This window comes from Oncorhynchus mykiss, unplaced genomic scaffold, assembly GCF_013265735.2.
Source record: "Oncorhynchus mykiss isolate Arlee unplaced genomic scaffold, USDA_OmykA_1.1 un_scaffold_196, whole genome shotgun sequence".
NCBI classification, from domain to species: domain Eukaryota; kingdom Metazoa; phylum Chordata; class Actinopteri; order Salmoniformes; family Salmonidae; genus Oncorhynchus; species Oncorhynchus mykiss.
Window position 1 is genome coordinate 1 of NW_023493679.1, and position 14,029 is coordinate 14,029.

Here is a 14,029-nt window from a genome sequence, read left to right on the forward strand (position 1 = left end):
CTTCTTTAAAATCTTTATGTATCTCATGTTGCTCTTGCGTCCTTCATCTTTTTTTGATTCTCTTTTTAAAAATCTTAATTTATCTGATGTTGCTCTTTCTTCCATCGTATACACTTAGAATTAGTTTCTGCTTTTATGTCTGAAGCAGATTGAATTAGAAAAACACGGCAGATAATTGCAATAACAGACGTGGGAATTAGGGTAAAGGCTGGATTCCCTTTATTTGTCCGGTGTCCTTGGTGGCCTTGTTTGAAATTACATTACAGTTTTCTGTTGAGAAAAAGTTGCAGTGGTGGACTTTGAACCCTACACCTCCGAAAGACTGGGTCCTTAAATCCAGTTCTCTGGACAGCTCGGCCACAGTTCCCACTGTTAAAATGGACTGCTTGGTCGTCGCACAGACCATCACAACTTTCCTTTTTTCCAATCAAGGATTTGACAGTGAACAACCACCGTAAGGAGGTGCAACTGCCACCGTGGGGGCACAGGACTTGGTGGCTGGTTGGTTAAGGCGACGGACTACACTATTGAGTTGGAACCCCATCCGTGACACACAACATTGCTTCTTTTCTCCCTTGCATGGCCCTGCATGAAGTAAAAACGGTGAAATAAAGCAGAACATGTGATAGCTTGCGCAAACAAACTCAATAAAGATGGCAGTGGTGGATTTGAACCCACGCCTCCTTAGAGACTGGAGCCTAAATCCAGCGCCTTAGACCGCTCGGCGACACTACCCAGCTCCGGCAAAACATTCACACTTTCTCGTCAGTTACCTAGAGTGTCTGCACTTCCTTGTATTTTAGTCTTCTTTTTCATTTTCTTCTTTAAAATCTTTATGTATCTCATGTTGCTCTTGCGTCCTTCATCTTTTTTGCATTCTCTTTTTAAAAATCTTAATTTATCTGATGTTGCTCTTTCTTCCATCGTATAAACTTAGAATTAGTTTCTGCTTTATGTCTGAAGCAGATTGAATTAGAAAAACACGGCAGATAATTGCAATAACAGACGTGGGAATTAGGGTAAAGGCTGGATTCCCTTTATTTGTCCGGTGTCCTTGGTGGCCTTGTTTGAAATTACATTACAGTTTTCTGTTGAGAAAAAGTTGCAGCGGTGGACTTTGAACCGACACCTCCGAAAGACTGGGTCCTTAAATCCAGTTCTCTGGACAGCTTGGCCACAGTTCCCACTGTTAAAATGGACTGCTGGGTCATCGCACAGACCATCACAACTTTACTTTTTTCCAATCAAGGATTTGACGTGAACAACTACCGAAGGAGGTGCAACTGCCACCGTGGGGGCACAGGACTTGGTGGCTGGTTGGTTAAGGCGATGGACTACACTATTGAGTTGGAACCCCATCCGTGACACACAACATTGCTTCTTTTTCCCTTGCATGGCCCTGCATGAAAGTAAGAACGCTGAAATAAAGCAGAACATGTGATAGCTTGCGCAAACAAACTCAATAAAGATGGCAGTGGTGGTATTTGAACCCACGCCTCCTTAGAGACTGGAGCCTAAATCCAGCGCCTTAGACCGCTCGGCCACACTACCCAGCTCTGGCAAAATATTCACACTTTCTCGTCAGTTACCTAGAGCGTCTGCACTTCCTTGAATTTTAGTCTTCTTTTTCATTTTCTTCTTTAAAATCTTTACGTATCTCATGTTGCTCTTGCGTCCTTCATCTTTTTTTGATTCTCTTTCTAAAAATGTTAATTTATCTGATGTTGCTCTTTCTTTCATCGTATAAACTTAGAATTTGTTTCTGCTTTCATGTCTGAAGCAGATTGAATTAGAAAAACACGGCAGATAATTGCAATAACAGACGTGGGAATTAGGGTAAAGGCTGGATTCCCTTTATTTGTCCGGTGTCCTTGGTGGCCTTGTTTGAAATTACATTACAGTTTTCTGTTGAGAAAAAGTTGCAGCGGTGGACTTTGAACCGACACCTCCGAAAGACTGGGTCCTTAAATCCAGTTCTCTGGACAGCTTGGCCACAGTTCCCACTGTTAAAATAGACTGCTTGGTCATCGCACAGACCATCACAACTTTACTTTTTTCCAATCAAGGATTTGACGTGAACAACTACCGAAGGAGGTGCAACTGCCACCGTGGGGGCACAGGACTTGGTGGCTGGTTGGTTAAGGCGATGGACTACACTATTGAGTTGGAACCCCATCCGTGACACACAACATTGCTTCTTTTCTCCCTTGCATGACCCTGCATGAAAGTAAAAACGCTGAAATAAAGCAGAACATGTGATAGCTTGCGCAAACAAACTCAATAAAGATGGCAGTGGTGGGATTTCAACCCACGCCTCCTTAGAGACTGGAGCCTTAATCCAGCGCCTTAGACCGCTCGGCCACACTACCCAGCTCCGGAAAAACATTCACACTTTCTCTTCAGTTACCTAGAGCGTCTGCACTTCCTTGTATTTTAGTCTTCTTTTTCATTTTCTTCTTTAAAATCTTTATGTATCTCATGTTGCTCTTGCGTCCTTCATCTTTTTTTGATTCTCTTTTTAAAAATCTTAATTTATCTGATGTTGCTCTTTCTTCCATCGTATAAACTTAGAATTAGTTTCTGCTTTTATGTCTGAAGCAGATTGAATTAGAAAATCACGGCAGATAATTGCAATAACAGACGTGGGAATTAGGGTAAAGGCTGGATTCCCTTTATTTGTCCGGTGTCCTTGGTGGCCTTGTTTGAAATTACATTACAGTTTTCTGTTGAGAAAAAGTTGCAGCGGTGGACTTTGAACCGACACCTCCGAAAGACTGGGTCCTTAAATCCAGTTCTCTGGACAGCTTGGCCACAGTTCCCACTGTTAAAATGGACTGCTGGGTCATCGCACAGACCATCACAACTTTACTTTTTTCCAATCAAGGATTTGACGTGAACAACTACCGAAGGAGGTGCAACTGCCACCGTGGGGGCACAGGACTTGGTGGCTGGTTGGTTAAGGCGATGGACTACACTATTGAGTTGGAACCCCATCCGTGACACACAACATTGCTTCTTTTTTCCCTTGCATGGCCCTGCATGAAAGTAAGAACGCTGAAATAAAGCAGAACATGTGATAGCTTGCGCAAACAAACTCAATAAAGATGGCAGTGGTGGGATTTGAACCCACGCCTCCTTAGAGACTGGAGCCTAAATCCAGCGCCTTAGACCGCTCGGCCACACTACCCAGCTCTGGCAAAATATTCACACTTTCTCGTCAGTTACCTAGAGCGTCTGCACTTCCTTGAATTTTAGTCTTCTTTTTCATTTTCTTCTTTAAAATCTTTACGTATCTCATGTTGCTCTTGCGTCCTTCATCTTTTTTTGATTCTCTTTCTAAAAATGTTAATTTATCTGATGTTGCTCTTTCTTTCATCGTATAAACTTAGAATTTGTTTCTGCTTTCATGTCTGAAGCAGATTGAATTAGAAAAACACGGCAGATAATTGCAATAACAGACGTGGGAATTAGGGTAAAGGCTGGATTCCCTTTATTTGTCCGGTGTCCTTGGTGGCCTTGTTTGAAATTACATTACAGTTTTCTGTTGAGAAAAGTTGCAGCGGTGGACTTTGAACCGACACCTCCGAAAGACTGGGTCCTTAAATCCAGTTCTCTGGACAGCTTGGCCACAGTTCCCACTGTTAAAATAGACTGCTTGGTCATCGCACAGACCATCACAACTTTACTTTTTCCAATCAAGGATTTGACGTGAACAACTACCGAAGGAGGTGCAACTGCCACCGTGGGGGCACAGGACTTGGTGGCTGGTTGGTTAAGGCGATGGACTACACTATTGAGTTGGAACCCCATCCGTGACACACAACATTGCTTCTTTTCTCCCTTGCATGACCCTGCATGAAAGTAAAAACGCTGAAATAAAGCAGAACATGTGATAGCTTGCGCAAACAAACTCAATAAAGATGGCAGTGGTGGGATTTCAACCCACGCCTCCTTAGAGACTGGAGCCTTAATCCAGCGCCTTAGACCGCTCGGCCACACTACCCAGCTCCGGAAAAACATTCACACTTTCTCTTCAGTTACCTAGAGCGTCTGCACTTCCTTGTATTTTAGTCTTCTTTTTCATTTTCTTCTTTAAAATCTTTATGTATCTCATGTTGCTCTTGCGTCCTTCATCTTTTTTTGATTCTCTTTTTAAAAATCTTAATTTATCTGATGTTGCTCTTTCTTCCATCGTATAAACTTAGAATTAGTTTCTGCTTTTATGTCTGAAGCAGATTGAATTAGAAAATCACGGCAGATAATTGAAATAACAGACATGGGAATTAGGGTAAAGGCTGGATTCCCTTTATTTGTCCGGTGTCCTTGGTGGCCTTGTTTGAAAATACATTACAGTTTTCTGTTGAGAAAAAGTTGTAGCGGTGGACTTTGAACCGACACCTCCGAAAGACTGGGTCCTTAAATCCAGTTCTCTGGACAGCTCGGCCACAGTTCCCACTGTTAAAATGGAATGCTTGGTCGTCGCACAGACCATCACAACTTTCCTTTTTTCCAATCAAGGAATTGACATGAACAACCACCAGTAGGAGGTGCAATTGCCACAGCGGGGGCACAGGACTTGGTGGCTGGTTGTTTAAGGCGATGGACTACACTATTGAGTTGGAAGCCCATCCGTGACACACACCATTGCTTCTTTTCTCCCTTGCATGGCCCTGCATGAAAGTAAAAACGGTGAAATAAAGCAGAACATGTGATAGCTTGCGCAAACAAACTCAATAAAGATGGCAGTGGTGGGATTTGAACCCACGCCTCCTTAGAGACTGGAGCCTAAATCTAGCGCCTTAGACCGCTCGGCGACACTACCCAACTCCGGCAAAACATTCACACTTTCTCGTCAGTTACCTAGAGTGTCTGCACTTCCTTGTATTTTAGTCTTCTTTTTCATTTTCTTCTTTAAAATCTTTATGTATCTCATGTTGCTCTTGCGTCCTTCATCTTTTTTTGATTCTCTTTTTAAAAATCTTAATTTATCTGATGTTGCTCTTTCTTCCATCGTATAAACTTAGAATTAGTTTCTGGTTTTATGTCTGAAGCAGATTGAATTAGAAAAACACGGCAGATAATCGCAATAACAGACGTGGGAATTAGGGTAAAGGCTGGATTCCCTTTATTTTCTGGTGTCCTTGGTGGCCTTGTTTGAAATTACATTACAGTTTTCTGTTGAGAAAAAGTTACAGCGGTGGACTTTGAACCGACACCTCCGAAAGACTGGGTCCTTAAATCCAGTTCTCTGGACAGCTTGGCCACAGTACCAACTGTTAAAATGGACTGCTGGGTCGTCCCACAGACCATCACAACTTTCCTTAATTCCAATCAAGGATTTGACATGAACAACCACTGGTAGGAGGTGCAACTGCCACCGTGAGAGCACAGGACTTGGTGGCTGGTTGGTTAAGGCGATGGACTACACTATTGAGTTGGAACCCCATCCGTGACACACAACATTGCTTATTTTCTCCCTTGCATGGCCCTACATGAAAGTAAAAACACCGAAATAAAGCAGAACATGTGATAGCTTGCGCAAACAAACTCAATAAAGATGGCAGTGGTGGGATTTGAACCCACGCCTCCTTAGAGACTGGAGCCTTAATCCAGCGCCTTAGACCGCTCGGCCACACTACCCAGCTCTGGCAAAACATTCACACTTTCTCGTCAGTTACCTAGAGTGTCTGCACTTCCTTGTATTTTAGTCTTCTTTTTCATTTTCTTCTTTAAAATCTTTATGTATCTCATGTTGCTCTTGCGTCCTTCATCTTTTTTTGATTCTCTTTTTAAAAATCTTAATTTATCTGATGTTGCTCTTTCTTTCATCGTATAAACTGAGAATTAGTTTCTGCTTTTATGTCTGAAGCAGATTGAATTAGAAAAACACGGCAGATAATTGCAATAACAGACGTGGGAATTAGGGTAAAGGCTGGATTCCCTTTATTTTCCGGTGTCCTTGGTGGCCTTGTTTGAAATTACATTACAGTTTTCTGTTGAGAAAAAGTTGCAGCGGTGGACTTTGAACCGACACCTCCGAAAGACTGGGTCCTTAAATCCAGTTCTCTGGACAGCTTGGCCACAGTTCCCACTGTTAAAATAGACTGCTTGGTCATCGCACAGACCATCACAACTTTACTTTTTTCCAATCAAGGATTTGACGTGAACAACTACCGAAGGAGGTGCAACTGCCACCGTGGGGGCACAGGACTTGGTGGCTGGTTGGTTAAGGCGATGGACTACACTATTGAGTTGGAACCCCATCCGTGACACACAACATTGCTTCTTTTCTCCCTTGCATGACCCTGCATGAAAGTAAAAACGCTGAAATAAAGCAGAACATGTGATAGCTTGCGCAAACAAACTCAATAAAGATGGCAGTGGTGGGATTTGAACCCACGCCTCCTTAGAGACTGGAGCCTTAATCCAGCGCCTTAGACCGCTCGGCCACACTACCCAGCTCCGGAAAAACATTCACACTTTCTCTTCAGTTACCTAGAGCGTCTGCACTTCCTTGTATTTTAGTCTTCTTTTTCATTTTCTTCTTTAAAATCTTTATGTATCTCATGTTGCTCTTGCGTCCTTCATCTTTTTTTGATTGTCTTTGTAAAAATCTTAATTTATCTGATGTTGCTCTTTCTTCCATCGTATAAACTTAGAATTAGTTTCTGCTTTCATGTCTGAAGCAGATTGAATTAGAAAAACACGGCAGATAATTGCAATAACAGACGTGGGAATTGGGGTAAAGGCTGGATTCCCTTTATTTGTCCGGTGTCCTTGGTGGCCTTGTTTGAAATTACATTACAGTTTTCTGTTGAGAAAAACTTGCAGCGGTGGACTTTGAACCGACACCTCCGAAAGACTGGGTCCTTAAATCCAGTTCTCTGGACAGCTTGGCCACAGTTCCCACTGTTAAAATAGACTGCTTGGTCATCGCACAGACCATCACAACTTTACTTTTTTCCAATCAAGGATTTGACGTGAACAACTACCGAAGGAGGTGCAACTGCCACCGTGGGGGCACAGGACTTGGTGGCTGGTTGGTTAAGGTGATGGACTACACTATTGAGTTGGAACCCCATCCGTGACACACAACATTGCTTCTTTTCTCCCTTGCATGGCCCTGCATGAAAGTAAAAACGCTGAAATAAAGCAGAACATGTGATAGCTTGCGCAAACAAACTCAATAAAGATGGCAGTGGTGGGATTTGAACCCATGCCTCCTTAGAGACTGGAGCCTTAATCCAGCGCCTTAGACCGCTCGGCCACACTACCCAGCTCTGGCAAAATACTCACACTTTCTCTTCAGTTACCTAGAGCGTCTGCACTTCCTTGTATTTTAGTCTTCTTTTTCATTTTCTTCTTTAAAATCTTTATGTATCTCATGTTGTTCTTGCGTCCTTCATCTTTTTTTGATTCTCTTTTTAAAAATCTTAATTTATCTGATGTTGCTCTTTCTTCCATCGTATAAACTTAGAATTAGTTTCTGCTTTTATGTCTGAAGCAGATTGAATTAGAAAAACACGGCAGATAATTGCAATAACAGACGTGGGAATTAGGGTAAAGGCTGGATTCCCTTTATTTTCCGGTGTCCTTGGTGGCCTAGTTTGAAATTACATTACAGTTTTCTGTTGAGAAAAAGTTGCAGTGGTGGACTTTGAACCGACACCTCCGAAAGACTGGGTCCTTAAATCCAGTTCTCTGGACAGCTCGGCCACAGTTCCCACTGTTAAAATGGACTGCTTGATCGTCGCACAGACCATCACAACTTTCCTTTTTTCCAATCAAGGATTTGACGTGAACAACCACCGGTAGGAGGTACAACTGCCACCGTGGGGGCACAGGACTTGGTGGCTGGTTGGTTAAGGCGATGGACTACACTATTGAGTTGGAACCCCATCCGTGACAAACAAACAAACTCAATAAAGATGGCAGTGGTGGGATTTGAACCCACGCCTCCTTAGAGACTGGAGCCTTAATCCAGCGCCTTAGACCGCTCGGCCACACTACCCAGCTCTGGCAAAATACTCACACTTTCTCTTCAGTTACCTAGAGCGTCTGCACTTCCTTGTATTTTAGTCTTCTTTTTCATTTTCTTCTTTAAAATCTTTATGTATCTCATGTTGTTCTTGCGTCCTTCATCTTTTTTTGATTCTCTTTTTAAAAATCTTAATTTATCTGATGTTGCTCTTTCTTCCATCGTATAAACTTAGAATTAGTTTCTGCTTTTATGTCTGAAGCAGATTTAATTAGAAAAACACTGCAGATAATTGCAATAACAGACGTGGGAATGAGGGTAAAGGCTGGATTCCCTTTATTTTCCGGTTTCCTTGGTGGCCTAGTTTGAAATTACATTACAGTTTTCTGTTGAGAAAAAGTTGCAGTGGTGGACTTTGAACCCACACCTCCGAAAGACTGGGTCCTTTCAATCCAGTTCTCTGCCCAGCTCGGCCACAGTTCCCACTGTTAAAATAGACTGCTTGGTCATCGCACAGACCATCACAACTTTACTTTTTTCCAATCAAGGATTTGACATGAACAACCACCAGTAGGAGGTGCAACTGCCACCGCGGGAGCACAGGACTTGGTGGCTGGTTGGTTAAGGCGATGGACTACACTATTGAGTTGGAACCCCATCCGTGACACACAACATTGCTTCTTTTCTCCCTTGCATGACCCTGCATGAAAGTAAAAACGCTGAAATAAAGCAGAACATGTGATAGCTTGCGCAAACAAACTCAATAAAGATGGCAGTGGTGGGATTTGAACCCACGCCTCCTTAGAGACTGGAGCCTTAATCCAGCGCCTTAGACCGCTCGGCCACACTACCCAGCTCCGGAAAAACATTCACACTTTCTCTTCAGTTACCTAGAGCGTCTGCACTTCCTTGTATTTTAGTCTTCTTTTTCATTTTCTTCTTTAAAATCTTTATGTATCTCATGTTGCTCTTGCGTCCTTCATCTTTTTTTGATTGTCTTTGTAAAAATCTTAATTTATCTGATGTTGCTCTTTCTTCCATCGTATAAACTTAGAATTAGTTTCTGCTTTCATGTCTGAAGCAGATTGAATTAGAAAAACACGGCAGATAATTGCAATAACAGACGTGGGAATTGGGGTAAAGGCTGGATTCCCTTTATTTGTCCGGTGTCCTTGGTGGCCTTGTTTGAAATTACATTACAGTTTTCTGTTGAGAAAAACTTGCAGCGGTGGACTTTGAACCGACACCTCCGAAAGACTGGGTCCTTAAATCCAGTTCTCTGGACAGCTTGGCCACAGTTCCCACTGTTAAAATAGACTGCTTGGTCATCGCACAGACCATCACAACTTTACTTTTTTCCAATCAAGGATTTGACGTGAACAACTACCGAAGGAGGTGCAACTGCCACCGTGGGGGCACAGGACTTGGTGGCTGGTTGGTTAAGGTGATGGACTACACTATTGAGTTGGAACCCCATCCGTGACACACAACATTGCTTCTTTTCTCCCTTGCATGGCCCTGCATGAAAGTAAAAACGCTGAAATAAAGCAGAACATGTGATAGCTTGCGCAAACAAACTCAATAAAGATGGCAGTGGTGGGATTTGAACCCATGCCTCCTTAGAGACTGGAGCCTTAATCCAGCGCCTTAGACCGCTCGGCCACACTACCCAGCTCTGGCAAAATACTCACACTTTCTCTTCAGTTACCTAGAGCGTCTGCACTTCCTTGTATTTTAGTCTTCTTTTTCATTTTCTTCTTTAAAATCTTTATGTATCTCATGTTGTTCTTGCGTCCTTCATCTTTTTTTGATTCTCTTTTTAAAAATCTTAATTTATCTGATGTTGCTCTTTCTTCCATCGTATAAACTTAGAATTAGTTTCTGCTTTTATGTCTGAAGCAGATTGAATTAGAAAAACACGGCAGATAATTGCAATAACAGACGTGGGAATTAGGGTAAAGGCTGGATTCCCTTTATTTTCCGGTGTCCTTGGTGGCCTAGTTTGAAATTACATTACAGTTTTCTGTTGAGAAAAAGTTGCAGTGGTGGACTTTGAACCGACACCTCCGAAAGACTGGGTCCTTAAATCCAGTTCTCTGGACAGCTCGGCCACAGTTCCCACTGTTAAAATGGACTGCTTGATCGTCGCACAGACCATCACAACTTTCCTTTTTTCCAATCAAGGATTTGACGTGAACAACCACCGGTAGGAGGTACAACTGCCACCGTGGGGGCACAGGACTTGGTGGCTGGTTGGTTAAGGCGATGGACTACACTATTGAGTTGGAACCCCATCCGTGACAAACAAACAAACTCAATAAAGATGGCAGTGGTGGGATTTGAACCCACGCCTCCTTAGAGACTGGAGCCTTAATCCAGCGCCTTAGACCGCTCGGCCACACTACCCAGCTCTGGCAAAATACTCACACTTTCTCTTCAGTTACCTAGAGCGTCTGCACTTCCTTGTATTTTAGTCTTCTTTTTCATTTTCTTCTTTAAAATCTTTATGTATCTCATGTTGTTCTTGCGTCCTTCATCTTTTTTTGATTCTCTTTTTAAAAATCTTAATTTATCTGATGTTGCTCTTTCTTCCATCGTATAAACTTAGAATTAGTTTCTGCTTTTATGTCTGAAGCAGATTTAATTAGAAAAACACTGCAGATAATTGCAATAACAGACGTGGGAATGAGGGTAAAGGCTGGATTCCCTTTATTTTCCGGTTTCCTTGGTGGCCTAGTTTGAAATGACATTACAGTTTTCTGTTGAGAAAAAGTTGCAGTGGTGGACTTTGAACCGACACCTCCGAAAGACTGGGTCCTTAAATCCAGTTCTCTGGACAGCTCGGCCACAGTTCCCACTGTTAAAATGGACTGCTTGATCGTCGCACAGACCATCACAACTTTACTTTTTTCCAATCAAGGATTTGACGTGAACAACCACCGGTAGGAGGTGCAACTGCCACCGTGGGGGCACAGGACTTGGTGGCTGGTTGGTTAAGGCGATGGACTACACTATTGAGTTGGAACCCCATCCGTGACAAACTAACAAACTCAATGAAGATGGCAGTGGTGGGATTTGAACCCACGCCTCCTTAGAGACTGGAGCCTTAATCCTGCGCCTTAGACCGCTCGGCCACACTATCCAGCTCTGGAAAAACTTTCACACTTTCTCTTCAGTTACCTAGAGCGTCTGCACTTCCTTGTATTTTAGTCTTCTTTTTCATTTTCTTCTTTAAAATCTTTATGTATCTCATGTTGCTCTTGCGTCCTTCATCTTTTTTTGATTCTCTTTTTAAAAATCTTAATTTATCTGATGTTGCTCTTTCTTCCATCGTATAAACTTAGAATTAGTTTCTGCTTTTATGTCTGAAGCAGATTGAATTAGAAAAACACGGCAGATAATTGCAATAACAGACGTGGGAATTAGGGTAAAGGCTGGATTCCCTTTATTTGTCCGGTGTCCTTGGTGGCCTTGTTTGAAATTACATTACAGTTTTCTGTTGAGAAAAAGTTGCAGTGGTGGACTTTGAACCCACACCTCCGAAAGACTGGGTCCTTTCAATCCAGTTCTCTGCCCAGCTCGGCCACAGTTCCCACTGTTAAAATAGACTGCTTGGTCATCGCACAGACCATCACAACTTTACTTTTTTCCAATCAAGGATTTGACATGAACAACCACCAGTAGGAGGTGCAACTGCCACCGCGGGAGCACAGGACTTGGTGGCTGGTTGGTTAAGGCGATGGACTACACTATTGAGTTGGAACCCCATCCGTGACACACAACATTGCTTCTTTTCTCCCTTGCATGGCCCTGCATGAAAGTAAAAACGCTGAAATAAAGCAGAACATGTAATAGCTTGCACAAACAAACTCAATAAAGATGGCAGCGGTGGGATTTGAACCCACGCCTCCTTAGAGACTGGAGCCTAAATCCAGCGCCTTAGACCGCTCGGCCACACTACCCAGCTCTGGCAAGATTGCCACACTTTCTCGTCAGTTACCTAGAGCATCTGCACTCCCTTGTATTTTAGTCTTCTTTTTCATTTTCTTCTTTAAAATCTTTATGTATCTCATGTTGCTCTTGCGTCCTTCATCTTTTTTTGATTCTCTTTCTAAAAATCTTAATTTATCTGATGTTGCTCTTTCTTTCATCGTATAAACTTAGAATTCGTTTCGGCTTTTATGTCTGAAGCAGATTGAATTAGAAAAACATGGCAGATAATTGCAATAACAGACGTGGGAATTAGGGTAAAGGCTGGATTCCCTTTATTTGTCCGGTGTCCTTGGTGGCCTTGTTTGAAATTACATTACAGTTTTCTGTTGAGAAAAAGTTGCAGAGGTGGACTTTGAACCTACACCTCCGAAAGACTGGGTCCTTAAATCCAGTTCTCTGGACAGCTCGGCCACAGTTCCCACTGTTAAAATGGACTGCTTGGTCGTCGCACAGACCATCACAACTTTCCTTTTTTCCAATCAAGGATTTGACGTGAAGAACCACCTGTAGGAGGTGCAACTGCCACCGCGGGGGCACAGGACTTGGTGGCTGGTTGGTTAAGGCGATGGACTACACTATTGAGTTGGAACCCCATCCGTGACACACAACATTGCTTCTTTTCTCCCTTGCATGGCCCTGCATGAAATTAAAAACACTGAAATAAAGCAGAACATGTGATAGCTTGCGCAAACAAACTCAATAAAGATGGCAGTGGTGGGATTTGAACCCACGCCTCCTTAGAGACTGGAGCCTTAATCCAGCGCCTTAGACCGCTCGGCCACACTACCCAGCTCTGGCAAAATACTCACACTTTCTCTTCAGTTACCTAGAGCGTCTGCACTTCCTTGTATTTTAGTCTTCTTTTTCATTTTCTTCTTTAAAATCTTTATGTATCTCATGTTGTTCTTGCGTCCTTCATCTTTTTTTGATTCTCTTTTTAAAAATCTTAATTTATCTGATGTTGCTCTTTCTTCCATCGTATAAACTTAGAATTAGTTTCTGCTTTTATGTCTGAAGCAGATTGAATTAGAAAAACACGGCAGATAATTGCAATAACAGACGTGGGAATTAGGGTAAAGGCTGGATTCCCTTTATTTTCCGGTGTCCTTGGTGGCCTAGTTTGAAATTACATTACAGTTTTCTGTTGAGAAAAAGTTGCAGTGGTGGACTTTGAACCGACACCTCCGAAAGACTGGGTCCTTAAATCCAGTTCTCTGGACAGCTCGGCCACAGTTCCCACTGTTAAAATGGACTGCTTGATCGTCGCACAGACCATCACAACTTTCCTTTTTTCCAATCAAGGATTTGACGTGAACAACCACCGGTAGGAGGTACAACTGCCACCGTGGGGGCACAGGACTTGGTGGCTGGTTGGTTAAGGCGATGGACTACACTATTGAGTTGGAACCCCATCCGTGACAAACAAACAAACTCAATAAAGATGGCAGTGGTGGGATTTGAACCCACGCCTCCTTAGAGACTGGAGCCTTAATCCAGCGCCTTAGACCGCTCGGCCACACTACCCAGCTCTGGCAAAATACTCACACTTTCTCTTCAGTTACCTAGAGCGTCTGCACTTCCTTGTATTTTAGTCTTCTTTTTCATTTTCTTCTTTAAAATCTTTATGTATCTCATGTTGTTCTTGCGTCCTTCATCTTTTTTTGATTCTCTTTTTAAAAATCTTAATTTATCTGATGTTGCTCTTTCTTCCATCGTATAAACTTAGAATTAGTTTCTGCTTTTATGTCTGAAGCAGATTTAATTAGAAAAACACTGCAGATAATTGCAATAACAGACGTGGGAATTAGGGTAAAGGCTGGATTCCCTTTATTTTCCGGTGTCCTTGGTGGCCTAGTTTGAAATGACATTACAGTTTTCTGTTGAGAAAAAGTTGCAGTGGTGGACTTTGAACCGACACCTCCGAAAGACTGGGTCCTTAAATCCAGTTCTCTGGACAGCTCGGCCACAGTTCCCACTGTTAAAATGGACTGCTTGATCGTCGCACAGACCATCACAACTTTACTTTTTTCCAATCAAGGATTTGACGTGAACAACCAC

At 42.7% G+C, this 14,029-nt stretch overlaps 16 non-coding genes across 16 annotated transcripts; all 16 read right to left on the reverse strand.

Annotated features, from left to right (window-relative positions):
* Window positions 1–1,469: 1,469 nt before the first annotated feature.
* Window positions 1,470–1,551, reverse strand: trnal-uag. The gene has a single exon. It is a non-coding gene; the product is annotated as a tRNA-Leu (tRNA).
* Window positions 1,552–2,287: 736 nt separating this feature from the next.
* Window positions 2,288–2,369, reverse strand: trnal-aag. Its single transcript has one exon. It is a non-coding gene; the product is annotated as a tRNA-Leu (tRNA).
* Window positions 2,370–3,105: 736 nt separating this feature from the next.
* trnal-uag lies at window positions 3,106–3,187 on the reverse strand. The gene has a single exon. It is a non-coding gene; the product is annotated as a tRNA-Leu (tRNA).
* Window positions 3,188–3,921: 734 nt separating this feature from the next.
* trnal-aag lies at window positions 3,922–4,003 on the reverse strand. Its single transcript has one exon. It is a non-coding gene; the product is annotated as a tRNA-Leu (tRNA).
* Window positions 4,004–4,740: 737 nt separating this feature from the next.
* On the reverse strand, window positions 4,741–4,822 carry trnal-uag. Its single transcript has one exon. It is a non-coding gene; the product is annotated as a tRNA-Leu (tRNA).
* Window positions 4,823–5,558: 736 nt separating this feature from the next.
* trnal-aag lies at window positions 5,559–5,640 on the reverse strand. Its single transcript has one exon. It is a non-coding gene; the product is annotated as a tRNA-Leu (tRNA).
* Window positions 5,641–6,375: 735 nt separating this feature from the next.
* trnal-aag lies at window positions 6,376–6,457 on the reverse strand. The gene has a single exon. It is a non-coding gene; the product is annotated as a tRNA-Leu (tRNA).
* Window positions 6,458–7,193: 736 nt separating this feature from the next.
* On the reverse strand, window positions 7,194–7,275 carry trnal-aag. The gene has a single exon. It is a non-coding gene; the product is annotated as a tRNA-Leu (tRNA).
* Window positions 7,276–7,929: 654 nt separating this feature from the next.
* Window positions 7,930–8,011, reverse strand: trnal-aag. The gene has a single exon. It is a non-coding gene; the product is annotated as a tRNA-Leu (tRNA).
* A 737-nt stretch (window positions 8,012–8,748) lies between these two features.
* On the reverse strand, window positions 8,749–8,830 carry trnal-aag. The gene has a single exon. It is a non-coding gene; the product is annotated as a tRNA-Leu (tRNA).
* Window positions 8,831–9,566: 736 nt separating this feature from the next.
* trnal-aag lies at window positions 9,567–9,648 on the reverse strand. The gene has a single exon. It is a non-coding gene; the product is annotated as a tRNA-Leu (tRNA).
* Window positions 9,649–10,302: 654 nt separating this feature from the next.
* On the reverse strand, window positions 10,303–10,384 carry trnal-aag. The gene has a single exon. It is a non-coding gene; the product is annotated as a tRNA-Leu (tRNA).
* Window positions 10,385–11,038: 654 nt separating this feature from the next.
* trnal-aag lies at window positions 11,039–11,121 on the reverse strand. Its single transcript has one exon. It is a non-coding gene; the product is annotated as a tRNA-Leu (tRNA).
* A 737-nt stretch (window positions 11,122–11,858) lies between these two features.
* trnal-uag lies at window positions 11,859–11,940 on the reverse strand. Its single transcript has one exon. It is a non-coding gene; the product is annotated as a tRNA-Leu (tRNA).
* A 737-nt stretch (window positions 11,941–12,677) lies between these two features.
* Window positions 12,678–12,759, reverse strand: trnal-aag. The gene has a single exon. It is a non-coding gene; the product is annotated as a tRNA-Leu (tRNA).
* Window positions 12,760–13,413: 654 nt separating this feature from the next.
* Window positions 13,414–13,495, reverse strand: trnal-aag. Its single transcript has one exon. It is a non-coding gene; the product is annotated as a tRNA-Leu (tRNA).
* Window positions 13,496–14,029: the final 534 nt, after the last annotated feature.